This window comes from Grampus griseus (assembly GCF_964374135.1).
Source record: "Grampus griseus genome assembly, chromosome: 18".
Taxonomy (NCBI): Eukaryota; Metazoa; Chordata; class Mammalia; order Artiodactyla; family Delphinidae; genus Grampus; species Grampus griseus.
This window is the reverse complement of record NC_139012.1, coordinates 53,489,552-53,509,936: the sequence shown is the minus strand read 5'-3', so window position 1 is coordinate 53,509,936 and position 20,385 is coordinate 53,489,552. Positions and strand designations below refer to the sequence as shown.

The 20,385-nt window shown below is 36.3% G+C and overlaps 1 pseudogene across 1 annotated transcript; it reads right to left on the bottom strand.

Annotated features, from left to right (window-relative positions):
* Positions 1 to 14,456: 14,456 nt before the first annotated feature.
* On the bottom strand, positions 14,457 to 15,086 carry LOC309836003 (COP9 signalosome complex subunit 8-like; annotated as a pseudogene). Its single transcript has one exon. The product of its transcript is annotated as a COP9 signalosome complex subunit 8-like (transcript).
* Positions 15,087 to 20,385: the final 5,299 nt, after the last annotated feature.

Below are 20,385 nucleotides of genomic sequence, written 5' to 3'. Positions count from 1 at the left end.
CGTTTCACTCTCTCTGCAAGAAGCTTTACATTCTTTCTGGTTTGAAAGATTGTTGACTCCACAAAGGTGTTTCTTGTCTTGAATAAAACATAGCACCATCCATCTGTGCATAGTTGCCCCAGGCAGCTTCAGGGAAATAGCTATGAAATACCTTTCTAAATGTTGTAAATACAAAGGAATACTTTATTTTAGAATTTATTAAAGGGAATTGAAGTGATATATCTTTGCTTTTATGTTTGTTTATAAGTCTAAAATAAGTCTTAAGAGTTATTATGAATAATAAAAATTGTCAATATTATTTTGAGCCAGTTGTAATTGGTTACCTTTCCTCAACCTCTAGGTAAAGCCATCAGAACTCTTTGCTGCACATAAAAGTTAAAGAATATGATGCTAGATGGGTGCACTTTTTCTTTGACTTGCACCTGCTGTGCCAGAAACATGAGTTTGTAAGGTGTTTGAGAAAACAGTTTGGTTCCCTGTTAAAAAAAATGAAATTACCTAGATTAAGTTTAGACCCTTGAAACAACCTTGAAGAAAGAGAAGAATCAAATAACCTACAAGATTTCAGCAGCACATATTATGTTTTTCCAGTGATGAATCCAAAACAATGAAATATCAATGATAGATTTTGTTTTCAATCTGTAATACAAATATTTGCCACACTGATCTTATTTAATAATTGCATTTATTTCTGAACAAATGGCTATAGGTACATGCTAATTATTTGAACAATTGTCTTTGAGGTCACTCTTATGAACCCTAGAATTGTGAAGAAAATGTACAGCACTTTATTTTAAGCAAACACGTATACATTGTGTAGATTTTCAGATGTTATGTTTTTATATAGTAAGTAACAGGGAGAAAGAATAGACTACTAACAATTCTGAAATTGTGGTCTGAATTTGGTGGTTTAAAAAGGATGATGGTTTTAGCCTTCCTCATATCATCCTAGAAGAAGTTTCTTTTGGCTTCAGCTTGTATAAGGACGAGGTACCAGAGTCAATTTCCAAAGAGTCCAATATTTGAGAGGTGTTGAAAATGATAGCACTTTAAAATCTTTTCAGTTTTTGTGCCATTTTTATAACCATGAGAAACCACATGCAACTGACAAGTTATACTTCTCTATGTACCTCCTGATTGTGTTTTATCTCACTGAGAGATGATTGTTTTATATGCATATGAAAGTTTATTCTTATTTTAGAAAAGGATTTTTACCCATACTAGGATAGGCAAGGAAAATGCAGCCACAAAGAAAATAAATGAAGTATATTCTACATCTGAACATAAACGCTGATGTAAAAATGATATATTCACATTTCCGATGACAGATTCAAACATTAATAGGTTGGAACAAGTGTTAGCTGATCGTGTAGTACTTCTCTTTGGTGTCTTGATGAAGGTTGACATTTTTGACATGAAGGGTTAATTAGTTGCCACTCAGAATGAGGTCACAAATGGCTAATTGCACCTTCAGCTAGGTAATTACTGTCATGTATCAAATTCTCATTCCATGTAATTATACAGGAATCAGGTGTTCTGACTGCTCACCTAGGGATATGTTTGCCTTCCAAGTCCTCTCTGTGGGAATTCCAAAGTTTTACATAGAAGGTGAATTCACTTGCAATTTGACCTGATGACTAATTTGATATGCAGAAGATTCCATGCCACCTTTTAAAATCGTGGTCCTAAGGATGTCATCCAGTCATGCTTTAATGTTTCTGGCTTCTCTGATTCTGTAATTTTGCTGCTGTCAGTTCCGATATTCCCGCTCGCAAGTTAGATATTCATTAAATTCATCTGGGCTATTCCAAACCTTCGTCTTCTTTCCCCAAAATAACTGCCGAAGCTTAGCTTATCATCAACATTTACACAAAATGGCTGGATGCCTCTTAAATAAAGAATCAGAGGCAGGGCACAGGTATGTGAAATGAAGATTTCTCCTGCCGTGCTTCTGTATGCCATGGGTCTGGTCAGTGCCTTGGTCTTGCATCATTGCTCAGATAAAAATGAAGTAGCTCAGGCATTTTATGAGAAGGAGGTCATAATCCTTCTAAATTTATGCCTCTCTTCATATTACTGGAATACACTTCTGGGGTAGACTGGAGGACACATTTTCCTGGTTCTCAAAGGACAGGGTATAGGTGATTAACCTATCTCTTTCTATCCTCTCTAATCTGATGCAGCAGTCAATATTAATAGTTAGAAACATTAGGTTCTGCACTAATAGGCATTCCTCCCTCCTTAACCAGGCAGTTTAAATATTCCACAGGGCAACTGAAAGTTGAAATTTATAGGTGGGCCAATCATCACCCTTTCTCTGGCTTGAAGAGGGAAAAATGTCTTGATTTGATTTAGTTAAAGAGAATGTGTGTGTGTGCGGGGGTGGTTGTATATAAAATTTCAGTGTGTCATATAAAGGTTTCATTAGCACTTCGTAATTTAAATAATTGAATTTGTGACATGGGTGTGTACATTCACACCTTCTACGTGGGAAAGTTAAGCTCGCTTACAGTTGCTACATGCACATGATCTTTAAGAATGAAATATTTCCTCTGGGTCTAATAATGCATTTCTATAACAGCCCTTATGCTTGCAGAACTCCCATGGGAGGTATTGACAGTCTCATAAATGTGTTTCAAGTCTACGTCCATTGGGGACATAAAATAGAATTATTTCATTTCCTCTCTCTATAATGGACACACAAACAATGACTAATGACTAATGACTGTATGGTGCTTTAGAGTTTATAAAGAAAATTCAAACATATTATCCTACTTAATCCTCACTATAAACCTGTGAGGAAGGACTTTTAACATATGTCATATTTTACAGATGGGATACAGTACATAGGTGCCACAATTCTTATTTCCAAATTCATACTTTTTTCACTATGAGAAACTAATCATATTTAGTTATAATAGGTAGAGGATGTCTTGAAATTCCTGATCTAATAAAACTGTTGGTTTCTATTACATTTATTATCCTAAAAGTAATATAATGGTATTCTCTGTTGTTTTTAATTTTGTATCAGTGAAAATCATCCTGGGTATTAAGTAGTCAACTATAAATGGAGATAATTTTCAGATTATGTACTGTTTCTAACCAAACACATAAGAAATGTATGTGTACTCTCCAAATAGTAAACTCTTGGACTTAAGCTGACACGCACATAGGGAAAGTTATCACTGAACTGAGGTTCTTGAGGGCAAAAACCCTGTAACTGGCATCCAACTCTAAGTGAAATCCCTTATCAACTTCTCATCACAGCCAACAGCACCAATGAATGATCCTACTGGGAATATGGGAATGTGGGAACGGAAATTTGGAAATTATTTTTAAGGATTTCTGAAGCTCACACTTTAGTAGGAGAAACTGACATTAAACAAGTTATTCTGTTAATTATTTAACTATAATTGCAATAAGCATTTCAGAGGAGAGATAAGTGGTAATAAAAGGGCACACAGCAGGGATAGGGGATTGGCCTAGGAAAAGTTCACTAAGGAAAAGACATTTCATCTGAAACCTGAAAGATGACTAGCAGAAGGTGAGGGGAAACATTCCATAGTAAGGAACAGAATATACAAAAAACTTGCAGAAGGATGAAAGATAGAAAAGGCTTTAAAAGACTAATATCATAAGAGTATAAGAGAATCTGGGTAAGAAAGGACACAGATGAAACCTGTATATTAGCAGGAACCAGATCCTATATATTTTTTAAATGACTTACCAATTTCTATGAATAAAGCTTGGCATATTTGATGAGGATTATGTTGAATCTATACCTCATTGTTGGAAGTATTGCCATCTTAACAATAAAGTTTTCCCACTGATGAGAATGGGATGTTGCACTATTTGTTTAAATACTCTATTTTCTCTTGATAATATTTTATATTCTTCAGTGTATAGGCCTTTTCTTATTTTTTAAAATTTCATCTTCAGATTGTTATACCTGCTTTTAAAACTTTTTTAAGTTTATTGAGCTATAATTGACAAATAAAATTGTAACATAAAGTGTACAATAGAATGATTTGATACATGCATATCTTTTACAAGGATTCTCCTCATCAAGTTAATTAATATATCCTATGCGTTTGAGGTTTTGTTTTGTTTTTGTTTGTTTGTTTGTTTTTTAGATTCCACTTATAAATGAGAGTGTACGGTATTTATCTTTCTCTGTCTGATATTTCACTTAGAGTAATGCCTTCAAGGTCCATCCATGTTTTCACAAATGGCAGAATTTCCTCATGTTTTATGGCTGAATGAAATTCCATTGTATTTACATGCCACAACTTCTTTATTCATTCATTCAACAGTGGACACTTAGATTGTTTCCATGTCTTGGCTACTGTAAATAATGCTGCTGTGAACATGGAAGTACAGGAATCTTTTCAAGTTAATGTTTTCATTTCCTTTGAAATATATTCCCATAAGTATAATTATTGAGTCATATGGTAGTTCAATTTTTAATTTTTTGAGGATCCTGAATTCTGTTTTCCATAGTGGCTGTACAAATTTACAATCTCACCAACAGTTCACAAAGGTTTCCTTTTCTCTATATGCTCCATAGCATTTGTTATCTCTTGTCTTTTTGATGATGGGCATTCTAACAGGTGTGAGGTAATATCTCATTGTGGTTTTAATTTGCATTTCTCTAATGACAAGTGAGTGATGTAGAGCATTTTATCATGTTCTTGTTGGCCTCTCATATTTCTTCTTCTTTTTTTTAACATCTTTATCAGAGTATAGTTCCTTTAAAATGGTGTGCTAATTTCTGCTGTATAATAAAGTGAATCAACTATATGTATACATATATCCCCATATCCCTTCCCTCTTGCGTCTCCCTCCCACACTCCTTATTCCACTGCTCTAGGTGGTCACAAAGCACTGAGTGATCTCCCTGTGCTTCCCACACAGCTATCTATTTTACATTTGGTAGTATATATAAGTCCATGCCAATCTCCCACATCGTCCCAGTTTATCCTTCCCCCTTCCCATGTCCTCAAGTCCATTCTCTATGTCTGTGTCTTTATTCCAGCCCTGCCCTTAGGTTCTTCAGAACCATTTTTTTTTTTAGATTCCATATATATGTGTTAGCATACGGTATTTGTTTTTCTCTTTCTGACTTACTTCACTCTGTATGACAGACTCTAGGTCCATCCACCTCACTACAAATAACTCAATATTGTTTCTTTTTATGGCTGAGTAATATTCCATTGTATATATGTACCACATATTCTTTATCCATTCAACTGTTGATGGATACTACGGTTGCTTCCATGTTCTGGCTATTGTAAATAGTGCTGCAATGAACATTGTGGTAGATGACTCTTTTTGAATTATGGTTTTCTCAGGGTATATCCTCAGTAGCGGGATTGCTGGGTCGTGTGGTAGTTCTATTTTCAGTTTTTTAAGGAAGATCCGTACTGTTCTCCATAGTGGCTGTATCAATTTACATTCCTACCAACAGTGCAAGAGGATTCCCTTTTCTCCACACCGTCTCCAGCATTTATTGTTTGTACAGTTTTTGATGATGGCCATTTTGACTGGTGTGAGGTGATACCTCATTGTAGTTTTGATATGAATTTCTCTAATAATTAGTGATGTTGAACATTCTTTCATGTGTTTGTTGAAAATCTGTATGTCTTTTTTGGAGAAATGTCTACTTAGGTCTTCTGACAAGTTTTTGATTAGCTTGTTTGTTTTTTTGATAGTGAGCTGCATGAGCTGTTTGTAAATTTTGGAGATTAGTCCTTTGTCAGTTGCTTCATTTGCAAATAAATATTTCTCCCATTCTGAGGATTGTCTTTTCATCTTGTTTTTGGTTTCCTTTGTTGTGCAAAAGCTTTTAAGTTTTATCAGGTCCCATTTGATTATTTTTATTTCCATTTCTCTTGGAGGTGGGTCAAAAGGGATCTTGCTGTGATTTATGTCATAGAGTGTTCTGCCTATGTTTTCTTCTAAGAGTTTTATAGTGTCTGGCCTTACATTTAGGTCTTTAATCCATTTTGAGTTTATTTTTGTGTACGGTGTTAGGGAGTGTTCTAAATTCATTCTTTTACATGTAGCTGTCTAGTTTTCCCAGCACCATTTATTGAAGAGGCTATCTTTCCCCATTGTATATTCTTGCCTCCTTTATAAAAAATAAGATGACCATACATGCGTGGGTTTATCTCTGGGCTTTCTATCCTGTTCCATTGACCTATATTTCTGTTTTTGTGCCAGTACCATACTGTCTTGATCACTGTAGCTTTGTAATATAGTCTGACGTCAGGGAGAGTCTTTCTTCCAGCTCCATATTTCTTTCTCAAGATTGCTTTGGTTATTCGGGGTCTTTTGTGTTTCCATACAAATTGTGAAATTTTTTGTTCTAGTTCTGTGAAAAATGCAATTAGTAGTTTGATAAGGATTGCATTGAATTTGTAGATTGCTTTGGGTAGCATACTCATTTTCAAAATATAGATTCTTCCAATCCAAGAACATGGTATATCTCTCCATCTGTTTGTATCATCTTTAATTTCTTTCATCAGTGCCTTATAGTATTCTGCATATGGGTCTTTTGTATCCTTAGATAGATTTATTCCTAGATATTTTAATTCTTTTTGTTGCAATCATAATTGGGAGTGTTTCCTTAATTCTCTTTCAGATTTTTCATCATTAGTGTATAGGAATGCAAGAGATTTCTGTGCATTAAATTTGTATCCTGCTACTTTACCAAATTAATTGATTAGCTCTAGTAGTTTTCTGGTACAGTCTTTACAATTCTCTATGTATGGTATCATGTCCTCTGAAAACAGTGACAACTTTACTTCTTTTCCAGTTTGGAGTGCTTTTATTTCTTTTTCTTCTCTGATTGTTGTGGCTTAAACTTCCAAAAGTATGTTGAATAATAGTGGTGAGAGTGGGCAACCTTGTCTTTTTCCTGATCTTAGTGGAAACAGTTTTGGGGCATTATGTTTTCACTGCCTTTGGTTCTAGGTACTTTTTGATTTCTCTGTGATTTCGTCAGGGGTATCTTGGTTATTAAGTAGTGTATTGTTTAGCCTCCATGTGTTTGTAATTTTTACAGTTTTTTTTCCTGTAATTGATATCTAGTCTCATAACATTGTGGTCAGAAAAGATACTTGATATGATTTCAATTTTCTTAAACTTACCAAGGCTTGATTTGTGACCCAAGATATGACCTATCCTGGAGAATGTTCCATGAGCGCTTGAGAAGAAAGTGTATTCTGTTGTTTTTGGATGGAATATCCTATAAAGATCAATTAAGTCCATCTTGTTTAATGTATCATTTAAAGCTTCTGTTTCCTTATTTATTTTTATTTTGGATGATCTGTCCATTGGTGAAAGTGTGGTGTTAAAGCCCCCTACTACAATACTGTTACTGTCGATTTCCCCTTTTATGGCTGTTAGCATTTGCCTTATGTATTGAGCTGCTCCTTTGTTGGGTGCATAAATATTTACAATTGTTGTATCTTCTTCTTGGATTGATCCTTTGATCATTATGTAGTGTCCTTCTTTGTCTCTTGTAATAGTCTTTATTTTAAAGTCTATTTTATTGGATATAAGAATTGATACTCCAGCTTTCTTTTGATTTCCATTTGCATGGAATATCTTTTTCCATCCCCTAATTTTTCAGTCTGTATATGTCCCTAGGTCTGAAGTGGGTCTCTTGTAGACAGCATATATATGGATCTTGTTTTTGTATCCATTCAACCAGTCTGTGTCTTTTGGTTGGAGCATTTACATTTAAGGTAATTATCAATATGTATGGTCCTATTACCAATTTCTTAATTGTTTGGGGTTTGTTATTGTAGGTCTTTTCCTTCTTTGTGTTTCCTGCCTAGAGAAGTTCCTTTAGCATTTGTTGTAAAGCTGGTTTGGTGGTGTTGATTTCTCTTATCTTTTGCTTGTCTGTAAAGGTTTTAATTACTCCATTGAATCTGAATGAGATCCTTGCTGTGTAGAGTAATCTTGGTGGTAGGTTTTTCCCTTTCATCACTTTAAATATGTCCTGCCACTCCCTTCTGCCTTTCAGAGTTTCTGCTGAAAGATCAGCTGTTAACCTTATGGGAATTCCCTTGTATGTTCCCTGTTGTTTTTCCCTTGTTGCTTTTAATATATTTTCTTTGTATTTAATTTTTGATAGTTTTATTAATATGTGTCTTGGCATGTTTCTCCTTGGATTTATCCTATATGGGACTCTCTGTACTTCCTGGAATTGATTAACTATTTTCTTTCCCATATTTGGGAAGTTTTCAACAATAATCTCTTCAAATATTTTCTCAGTCTCTTTCTTTTTCTCTTCTTCTTCTGAGACCCCTATAATTCGAATGTTGGTGTGTTTAATGTTGTCCCAGAGGTCCCTGAGACTGTCCTCATTTCTTTTCATTCTTTTTTCTTTATTCTTCTCTACAGTAGTTATTTCCACTATTTTATCTTCCAGGTCACTTATCCTTTCTTCTGCCTTGGTTATTCTGCTCTTGATTCCTTCTAGAGAATTTTTAATTTCTTTTATTGTGCTATTCATCATTGTTTGTTTGCTCTTTAGTTCTTCTAGGTCCTTGTTAAACGTTTCTTGTATTTTCTCCATTCTATTTCCAAGATTTTGGATCATCTTTGCTATCACTATTCTGAATTCTTTTTCAGATAGACTGCCTATTTCCTCTTCATTTTTTTGGTCTGGTGGGTTTTTACCTTGCTCCTTCATGTGCTGTTTGTTTCTCTGTCTTCTCATTTTGCTTATCTTATTGTTTTTGTGTTCTCCTTTTCAAAGGCTGCAGGTTCATAGTTCTCGTTGTTTTTGGTGTCTGCCTCCAGTGGCTAAGGTTGGTTCCATGGGTTGTGTAGGTTTCCTGGTGGAGGGGACTAGTGCTTGTGTTCTAGTGGGTGAGGCTGGATCTTGTCTTTCTGGTGGGCAAGACCACATCCAGTGGTGTGTTTTGGGGTGTCTGTGACCTTATTATAATTTTAGGCAGACTCTCTGCTAATGGGTGGGTTTGTGTCCCTGTCTTGTTATTTGTTTGGCATAGGGTGTCCAGCAGTGTAGCTTGCTGGTCTTTGAGTGGATCTGGGGCTTAGCATTGAGATGGAGATCTCCGGGAGAGCTTCGCCATTTGATATTACGTGAAGCCTGGAGGTATCTAGTGGACCAATATCCTGAACTTGGCTGTTCAACCTCGAGGCATAGGCCTGACACCCAGCTAGAGCAAGAAGACTTGTTAGCCACACAACTCAGAAGAAAAGGGAGAAAAATAAAGAAAGAAAGAAAGAAAGAAAGAAAGAAAGAAAGAAAGAAAGAAAGAAAGGAAGGAAGGAAGAAAGAAAGAAAGAAAGAAAGAAAGGAAGGAAGGAAGGAAGGAAGGAAGAAAGAAAGAAAAAATAAAATAAAATAGAATAAAATAAATTTATTAAAATAAAAAATAATTATTAAATATAAAAAAAACTTAAAAGGTAATAAAAAAAAGAAAGAAAACCAAACTGACAGACAGAACCCTAGGACAAATGTTACAAAAAAAGCTATACAGACAAAATCACACAAAGAAACATACACATACACACTCACAAAAAGAGAAAAAGGAAAAAAATATATATATAACATTGCTCCCAAAGTCCACTGCCTCAATTTTGGGGTGATTTGCTGTCTATTCAGGTATTCCATAGATGCTGGGTACATCACGTTGATTGTGAGGATTTAATCTGCTGCTCCTGAGGCTGCTGGGAGAAATTTCCCTTTCTCTTTGTTCGCACAGCCCCTGGGGTTCAAATTTGGATTTGGCCCTGCCTCTGCCTGTAGGTCGCCTGAGGGCATCTGTTCTTTGCTCAGACAGGACGAGGTTAAAGTCGCAGCTGATTGGGGTTCTCTGGCTCCCTCAGGCCAGGGAGAGGGAGGGCTACGGATGCAGGGCAAGCCTGCGGCGGCAGAGGCTGGCATGATGATGCAATAGCCTGAGGTGCACTGTGTGTTTTCCTGGGGAAGTTGTCCCTGGATCACGGGACCCTGGCAGTGGCGGGCTGCACAGGCTCCCGGGAGAGGAGGTGTGGATAGTGACCTGTGCTTGCAAACAGGCTTCTTGGTGGCTGCAGCAGCAGCCTTAGTATCTCATGCCCGTCTCTGGGGCCTGCGCTGATAGTCGCAGCTCGTGCCCATCTCTGGAGCTCGTTTAGGTGGTGCTCTGAATCCCCTCTCCTCATGTAACCCAAAACAATGACTCTTGCCTCATAGGCAGCTCCAGACTTTTCCTGGACTCCCTCCTGGCTAGCTGTGGCACACTAGCACCCTTCAGGCTGTGTTCACACAGCCAACCCCAGTCCTCTCCCTGGGATCCAACCTCCGAAGCCTGAACCTTAGATCCCAGCCCCCACCTGCACCTGCGGGTGAGCAGACAAGCCTCTCGTGCTGGTGAGCGCTGGTTGGCACCGATCCTCTGTGCGGGAATCTCTCCACTTTGCCCTCTGCACCCCTGTTGCTGCGCTCTCCTCCGTGGCTCCGAGGCTTCCCCCCCGCCACCCCCCCAACCCCGTCTCTGCCAGTTAAGGGCCTTCCTAGTGTGTGGAAACCTTTCCTCCTTCACAGCTCCCTCCCAGTGATGCAGGTCCTGTCCCTATCCATTTGTCTCTGTTTTTTTTCTTTTTTTTTGCCCTACCCAGGTACGTGGGGAGTTTCTTGTCTTTTGAGAAGTCTGGGTCTTCTGCCAGCGTTCAGTAGGTGTTCTGTAGGAGCTGTTCCACACGTAGATGTATTTCTGATGTATTTGTGGGGTGGAGGGTGATCTCCTCATCTTACTCTCCTGCCATCTTGAAGGTCTCCCCTCTCATATTTCTTTGGGGTAATGTTTATTCTGGTACCTTGTCCATTTTTAACTGGGTTATTTGGTTTGTTGTCATTGAGTTGTATGAATTTTTTATATATTTTGTATATTAACCCCTTATCAGATATATATGACTAATTTTTAAGAATTTTTGTCATGAATGGATGCTGAATTTTGTCGAAGGTTTTTCTATGTCTATTGAGATGATCATACAATTTTTTTCTTTCAATTCTATGAAATATAAGTGTGATATATCTATTTTTGAGAATGGGATATTAAAGTCCCCAAGTATTATTGTATTCTGGTTTATTTCTCCTTTAAACTCTGTTAGTTTTGCTTTATATATTCAAATGCTACAATATTGGGTGAAGAAATATTTACAATAGTTTTAATTTTTTATCTTCTTCATGTATTGACCCCTTTATCATTATATAATAACTTTATTTTCTGTTTTTACTACTTTTAGTTTAAAACTCTTTTGTCTATAGTGTAGTATATATCTACCCCAGCTTTTTTTTTTATTACAATTTACTTAATATGTCTTTTTCCAGCCTCTCATTCTCAGTCTGTATGTGTCTTTATGCCTAAAGAGAGTATCTGAGAGACAGATATGATTGGATGTTTTTTAATCCATTCAGCCATTCTATGTCTTTTAATTGGAGAATTTAAATTATTTACATTTAAAATAAGTATTAAGTAAAAACTTTCTATTCTTGTTTTGTTCATTATTTTATGGTTGTTTTGTAGATCCATTGTTCCTTGTTTCTTATCCTGCTTTTTTGTGTGTTCCGATGTAATTGGGTATCAGTATGCTTTGATTTCATTATCATGTTCTTTTGTATAATTACTACATAATTTTCCCTTGTGGTTACCATGAGTCTTTTTTTTTTTTTTTTTTTTGTGGTACGCAGGCCTCTCACTCTTGTGGCCTCTCCCATTGTGGAGCACAGGCTCTGGATGTGCAGGCTCAGTGGCCATGGCTCACGGGCCCAGCCACTCCACGGCATGTGGGATCTTCCCGGATCGGGGCACGAACCTGTGTCCCCTGCATCGGCAGGCGGACTCTCAGCCACTGCGCCACCAGGGAAGCCCTATAACTATAACTAATATGAAGTTATTGTCTACTAAATCCAAAATCTGGTCCCACTCAGAGTCAGTTCCTATTGCCTGCTTTTATTATTCTGAGGATGGGTCACACTTTTCTGAATTTTTGCACTCATATTTTTTTTATTGACAAGTGGACCTTTAAATATAATTAATTATAAGCTCTAGATTCTAATGTTTTTCTAAACTTTTAAAAAGATGCCTTATTTAATTTACAAATTCTTTCCTCTTGTGATGTACAGCCCCTGATATCTCTTATCAGTATTTTAAATTTTGTCTCATTTTTATTTTTAACCATGGATTCCTAGGGGTTGCTCCTGTGTGTGCCTAGCTTAGTGATTAGCCAATGTTTCGGCAGAGCAGTAACTTTATTCTCCTAAGACTTTCACTCTCTATCTGTAGATTAGTGTGTAGGTTGGAAAGTGCATCTAAAGTTCAGGCAATTTTAATATTTGCCTCAGGTTTTACTTTGCCCTTGATCTCTTGGGTCTTCCTAGTACATACCTGTTGTTTCCTAGTTTCCCAGGTATAGGTGGTGAAGGATTTATCTAGGTCCTCTATGATTGTCTCATTAGCTGTATATCTAAAATTTTTGAATTCTCTTCCACTTACCTCAAGTAGAACCCCTATTTGTTTTCTTCTAGTTTGCTACTTTCAGTAACAGTGCTGCTGGGTGTGGATTTTTGTTTTTCACTTGAAGTTAATTCACCCTCCTCTGTCGGCAAAGCTGCTGTTTTTCAGAGTTAGTCCCACTTGAATAACTCTAGTGTGCTATTAAAAAGAAACAAATGTTTGATAAGTCTAGTGTGCTGATAAAGAGAAACAAAGCCAGCTACTGGTTAAAGGCTGTTAAGACATATTTTATTCAGATTCTTCTATAGCAGGGGAAAAAAACTCTTCAGTACAGAACTAAGCTCAATTCCACCAAAACAAAAGTAGGAGAACTTTAAAACACTAGGGTGAGGCACCTAAGGGTTTTAAGTGTGGGGGTGGGTATTGGTCCATGAGACCAGTCCGTCTGGGTTTGGTAACTAAGCAGAAGAGAAACAAATTCCTCATTCTTTATGATGGGAGGCAGTTGTACAATTTGGAGCAAGACACCCACAGGAATTAGGCACTTACTCTCCCATGGGGACTGGGAGATAAGAGAGGAAAATTATTTTTTTGAATGTCTGTGTTTTGAAGTGACAGCTCCCAGGTCCTTGAGGAGACAGCTCTGGATGGTAGAAGATGTATCAATACATCTCAAAAAAGCAGAGGAAGGATTTATAATTGCAAGCTTTCTCAGGCAAGCATTTTAAGGAGGGCTTGGGTCATTCTAGGGACATGGCCGTAAGCTCCTAGAAGTCATGTTAGAGCTGGGTAAAGTTTTTTAGTGCAGGGATTTGGATGACGTCATTTTATGCTGAGTATTTTTGCAGTTCTCAGTGCCAATGGAGCTGGGTGGAGAGGGATAGAAGCAGCTTCACACAGAAAGGGCAAGACCTCTACCTTTCCTACTGGAACTTCTAACAGTGTTTTGTGTGTAAACACTACTCAATTTGTTGTTTGCCTCTGTTCAATATCCAGAGCACTAAAATGGTTATTTTTGACCATTTGGTCAAGTTATGTACTTGTTTTGTGGGGATAAGATTTGCCAGCCTTTTTACTCCACCATAGCCAAAATCCCACACTGGTTGCTTTCAATTCGGAATGAAAATGTTTTTGAGGGAGAAAAATATTGTGGCTAAGAGTCAATCTGATATACTAGCAAGAGCAATGGATTAAGGCTTAGAACATTCTTACCTCAAGTATGTTGTTAGTAAATCTGTAGCCTTGAGTAAATGACTTAATCTGTTCAAGGGCTCTGTTTTCTCTTGTGTAATAGTGACGCTATACATATATCTAAGATGTCTGTTGGAGAATTAAATATGAATTAGAGAATGAAAGTATCTAAAATTTCAAATTTCTTTTACTATAATCTATAAAACACCTCAAAATTTTGACTATATAAGCTTGGGAGTATTTTATTTTATTTTTAATTTTTTTAAGAATTCAATTAAATATTTATTGAACAAATGCAGAATAAATGAACTAGGGGGTGGTTTTAACCTGAAGATACAATAAACAACTTCAAATATTCAGAGGCCTGTCACACAAAAAATGAAAGACTTGTTCAGTATTTCTCCAAAGGGCAGAACTTGACCCAAGGGATAAATATAAGCAACCAATAGGCTACAGGACAGTCATACAAAATGTGTCACTTAATAGCTTCTTTCCCAAACAATGCATTCCACACTTAGTTTCCCTTCTTCTGAAAGGAAATATTACAACTTAATACTTCTCATGAATGTCTTTAATAAGTCACATTTCATGAACAACCATTCAGCATGTTTAAGGACAATATATATATAATATACTTCATATTATATATGTATTTTATCACATACTCAGTAAGGAATGCTGAGGTGCTTAATTCATCCAATAAAATTGAAAATAAAAATTTTACATTTTTCTGTCAGTATTCAGGATTCTGAAGGTGGATCTTGAACTCAGAATAATAAGTCAGTTTTTGAGGAAAGCCACATAATCGGTGAGTCTGGCTAACTGTTGTTCATTGGGGATGGGTGGAACGGGGGCAGGCTCCGATAAGAGAATAAGCCTGTTAAAGGAAACATCCAGGGTCCCTGAAACTGGCTTTTTGGTCATGACCATTCTTGTGGTGGAGTCGGCCTGCCATCATTGTTCTAGGCTACCTTTCACAGCCTCTTCCACGGGAAGTCCAACAAAGGCTGCAAAATCATCGGCGATGATGGAGGTATATGCTTGAGAGACCAGGGTGAAGGCTTGCCTCCGGGTGGCATCTCTAAGTGCCTCCATGATTGGCTGGACCGTCTCAGACCACGGGTGAGCGTTGATGGTGGTATAGATCCCGGGGACATCTCTCGGCCAGATTCTTTGTCCTACCGACCAAATTCCCCCAATTTCAGAATTTGCAGATTTTATAGCAGGTGGTATTCTTTTCCAAAGATATCGTGCATTATTCATGTCATTATAAAGCAGATGTAAAACTAGAAGCTGATCATACACTGCAGGTGTAGCAATTCCTCCTGGAGCCTCAAGCTCCTGGTTTTCCCACTGATCCAGCAACTTTTTGAAACTAAAGAAACTTTCAGCTATCACCTCCACTGGCATTTTCCTGGCCAGTTCCGCTGCCGAACCTCCCCGCCGAGCCGGACCTCAGACTCAAGCTTGGGCATATTTTAAATAAAAGTCTGGAAAATAATTTATGCATAAGCATTTTGCATTGTTTACCTTGAAGTTATTCAACCAATTTCAATTCCACTATTTTCCATATTTCGAATTTGATTTTAGAATTTGAAGAATTTGAAGGCAAGAAGTAAATTTATTATTAAGTTTATTTCTTCTTTTATTCTACAAATTATTAATTATTTGCTATTTGTCTTTTTCAATCTAAATAGCCTTGTGAAATTTGACCTTACTTTCCATCTGGGAAATAACTACAATCCTGCTTCAGTATTGCAAAATGTTTCATTCCACCCCTTGAATAAAAAGCGGGCTTAAGGGAAATTTTCACTCAAGTGTTACAGCAACTAAAGAGCTATGGCTGAATATAAATGATGTTAGAAATTTCCTTCCAGTGTTTTCTACCTGCCACGCTCTGATCTTGTAAAAGTAACTATTGCTCTTCATGACTTAATTTTCCCCTCCCTACAGTGAAGGTAAATAATGACTGCTCATATTGGTAACATTTAGAATTGGGAGGAAAATTAGTGATGTAAAACCTACAATTGTTAAGCCCCATTTAGCCTTAGGGGAATACAAATACATATTCTGATTTCTATTAAAACATCATTGGATAGTACACCTATACACAAAACTGATGACTGTAAAAAAAAATAAATATGGAAACTAACAACCACCTCTGAAAATTTATTTCATCTAGTCCAGATTGAAAGTAAGGCATTATAAACATAATATTTAACATCAGAAATATAAAATCCACATTTATTGTCACCTCTCCACAATCTTTCTCCACTTATTTCTAAAGTATCATATTCTAAACTTCTGAATAGTTTGGTTTCAGAGTACCTGAGATGTTCTCAAACACTATTCCTATCCATTCTTCAGCAGTTGTGTGTTTTTCTTTTGTTTAACAAATCAAACAAACAAAAACAGAAAAAATGAGGGGTCTAGTTTTTTTGTAGTTAGTGATTTTGGTAAAACTCTTCACGCATAAGACAGTCTTCTGTAGTGAGGGTTTTAGGAATTGAGTACAATTAGAAGGGCCACCATTCCAATTTTCTTCATGAACTTGAATTTTTTGATAGATTGCCATATGGTTCTAGTCTATCTCCAAATGTTAAATCGGTTATGGTAAAACTTTACAGAGTCTCATTTTCAGTGAACCCTCTGATAATTCAGGGAAAGCAAAAACAAAACAAAATACAAAACCTCTTTTTAGAGGAGCATATTAGCTCCCTAACAATAGAGTCATGTTACTTTGTAGACCTTGTTAGGCTAAGCTGGGGCCATATTTATCTAGACAATGGAAATGTTCTCACATCCATGTACATACTTCTCCTCCAAAAATATTACTTATAATAATAATTTCAAAATTATTACCATATTTTGGAATTTACTGTTTGTCTGCAGCCCTGATACGGTTGTCGGTAAACAGACAGCCTCAATAATTTTAGAAAATAAAGCCATAGATTGTTTTTCTCTGGAATACAAATCTTTAAGGATATTTCTATACTGCAAAATCAAGAAGTGATGCAAGCTGAAAGAGAAGGCACTTTGACTTGTTGACACCCTAAATTTTAACTCTGGTCTATGTTTTCTTTTCCATATTTAGGAGGTCATTCCACAGGTGTTTATTCTTAATTAACTTAATCAAAATTGAAATTCATATTTAAAAACTGGCTCACAATAAGATTTTACACACTAAAATATCCATTTCATGGCAGCAATGACATAAAGTTTTATGCAAATAAACAAACAGGAGAACAAAATCTGCCCTTATGCTTCCCACTCTGACAATTGTTCAGATAATTCAAATTTTGCTCTTTGAGCATACTGAGCAATTATTTTCTTAAGTAGCAAACTGTATTACAAAGCTCCTGGGCCCACAAAATGGGGTATTTTGAATTAGAAAACCAATGTTTTAACATAGCTGCCATTGATACAGCTTATGTCTTCTTTATTGCACTATCATCTTTGGAATTAAAAGAGAAGACATAACAATACAATGAAAGGGGAAAATGCCATTCATTTTCATGAAACTTTTTACATAATATTCAGCAAAACCCATGTACAGTCACCCCTTACTTCTGGATATCATTAGGGGGGACTTATCATCAAGTCCCCCTCCGCCTTATGGGAGAGCCTCCACTTTGGCCACTAAATGTTGGAGAAAAGAGGATTTCTGTCCTAAGCTATTCCTTATCTATAGTCTCCCAAAGCAATTTTGCTTATTATCAAGCTTTAGGTGATGATGATTAACAAATTTCTATCTCCGGGGCAGATGTGTCTTTGCCTAATTCAAATCTAATTTCAATTAGAATTGAATCCAAACTCTACCTTTAAGGTTTCTATGCTTTAGACTTTGCCAAACTTTCCAACTTATTTCATACCAATCTCTTCTTTCACTCCAGTTATTCTTTCTCTTCTTAAAATAGAATCAAATTCTCTCTCCCATGTCAGAACCGTTGTACTGACTTTGTCTTCTGCTACCAACACTTTTCCTGAGATCATTTTTATGGCTGGCCTTATATCCTAGTTTAAATGGTTTCCTTAAATAGTAGATTTCCTTGACAAACCCTGTGGTTTGCCACTGGTGATCTCCATCACAAGACACTGTTTATTTCTACATAGTGCACACATGCACACAAAGTCACACACACAGAAGATCTAGAACTATGGATTGTTCTATTAGATACAAATGTTAAGCTCCATGTACAGGAATATTAACTCTCTCTTTTTCCATTTTATTACCAGTGCCTATCTTACAGTAGCTATTAAATATATATCTGATAACTGAATGAATGAATAAAAAATTTCATGATTGGATAAGCAAAGAATTCTTAATGTAAAGACAGAAACTGAGCAGAAAATTGAGTGTATTTCATAGAGAATGAATCAGTCTGGTTTGCAGCATAATGGATTTTATGTTAATTGGGGAAATACATGAACATTATTGAAGAAAAGTTTGAAATCAAACCAGGAACTCAATAATAAAAATAAGAGATGTATATTTGGCACTTCTATTTACATAAAAGTGACAGTTGGTTGAAATGCTAAAAGTAGTTGAAACTGACAAAGGAGAGAAGCAGAAGAATGAGTCCCATGCTTAGTGAAAACTCATTTAGAAGGAATAGGAGTTTGAAGAGGAGTGAGGAAAGTAGGAGAGGAAGAAGAGAATACTAGTACTTTTATGGAATAGGTATGCTACTTTCACGAAATAATTTCCTGCTTTGCCCACATTAAATCCACCAACAATCACTGAGTGTTAATACCACTTTTGTCAGTACTAGTTAGTACATTTTTAAATGCTTCTTTTGTATCTCCTATCTTCTTTTTCTTATTCTTCATCTCTTTTGCTCCTTGTACCTTATTATAAATGGCTTTTAATTCACTAATCTCTTTTTAGCTGTTTCTGATCTAGTCTATACTTACTAGGTTAGCATATGTAAAACATTTAAAACAATGGTGGATGATAGTAAGCACAGCATAAACGTTTCTTTTACTATTGTATCATTTTTCATATAACTTCTCAATTGAGTAACTTTTTAAAATTTAAGATCTGAAACTTTATACTTATGAGCTTTCTACTTGATTCTTTTTTATTCCTTGTTGGGTCTTTTTACTTAAGTTTTTTTTTTCCATATATGACGTTTCTTAACTTTCTGGCTTTATGTTATCTTCTATTTGTTTACTTAAACATACTATATGTATATATGTATATATCTATATATATATCTTCTTCTACTTATTTCAACATTATAAGTGTCTTATTCCAACATTTTAAGCATACTTATTCTAAGGCACTGCTTTATTTTATTAGATTGTATGGGGAGAGAGCTAACAGTAGCCTTGGTATCAGTTCTCCTCTTCTCCTTTTATTGATAAAGCCATTAACTTAAGGAGGAACATTACTGTCCACCTAGAGACAAGATGTCTCAATATATGACAAATGACAATATGTCCTTTCAGTTAGAGATAGGTATGTAACTGAGTTTTGGTCAACAGAATGAAGTTAAAAGTGAAATAGATTTCTAGATCTTGTCCTTAAAACAGTACAGTCTGGAATCTAAATGTGGTGAGATGACCCAGTTTTGACCTATCAGAGAAGTGCAGACACCCTAGCGAAAGGGGGAAAACAAATGAAAGGAACCTGTGTCTCTGAATGACTGTGAGGGAGAGACACCAGCAGCTGGAATACTCATGTGTTATATGAAACAGAGATATACTTTTATACTATTTCAGTTACTGTATTTTTGATCTTTTTTGTTATAGTAACTTCTTTACCACAATAAAATGGGATGTTTTTTACCTGAAAGAAGAATCCCCAAGAAATATCTAAAATATTAATATATGCCATTGACATAGAGGGCAAGCACTGGATGGTAAAAAAAGACATACGGCAGGTTGGAAAGCTGGTAATTCTTGTTATGTTATGGAAATAATTAATTATGACATTGCCTCCAGTAATTTGGAAGTCAGACCACATGCCAGAGTGAAAGCGTGTATTAGCTCTAGAGGGAAGTGACTAGAAAGAGCCAGAATTTTCAGTTGGTTGCACCCTGCTATTATTACCAAACATTATGTAACAAAGATAAACTCAGTCAAAATTTGGAAGGGTTATGAGCAGAAATTGCAATATTTAGAACCTAAATCTTTGGGCTGTTTCAGAACTGGAAGATTCGATTGCTCATGTTCCTCTAAGTATTGTGTTCAGCACCTTTAACAAAAGTCTTCTATTAAAACTTATCTGCTAAATAAAGGGATCTACCTTGGTTCAAATATCAGATTCAGGGTATTGTTTTCCAAATAAGCTTATTATTTTACAGAGCAGAAAGATAGCCATCACTGCAAAAGAGGGATAAGAGGAAAGGGTGATAAGCCAAACAGAGGCAACAGTAAAATGTAACCATCTTAGGGAGTGGTACTGTTAATGAGGTTAACAAGCCTCGATGGCCAAACCTATGCTTATTTTATCCCCAAAGCCAACTTCAGTCCCTCAAGTATTCTCTAGTAGGAAAGAGCCTCTCAAAACCACAGAGCCCCAACTGAGAGTGAACCAGTGTCAGCCACTGAGTAACAGGATGCAGAGAACCTGGAATTCTCAAGGAGTATGTGGCTTAATGGTCTTGCTAGCATGGGTCACTCACTTTGGGATTTAAAGTACTGAATGTTTTGATGCTCTTTATGATAGAAATGTAGGCTTTAAATTCACAACAATACTACATTT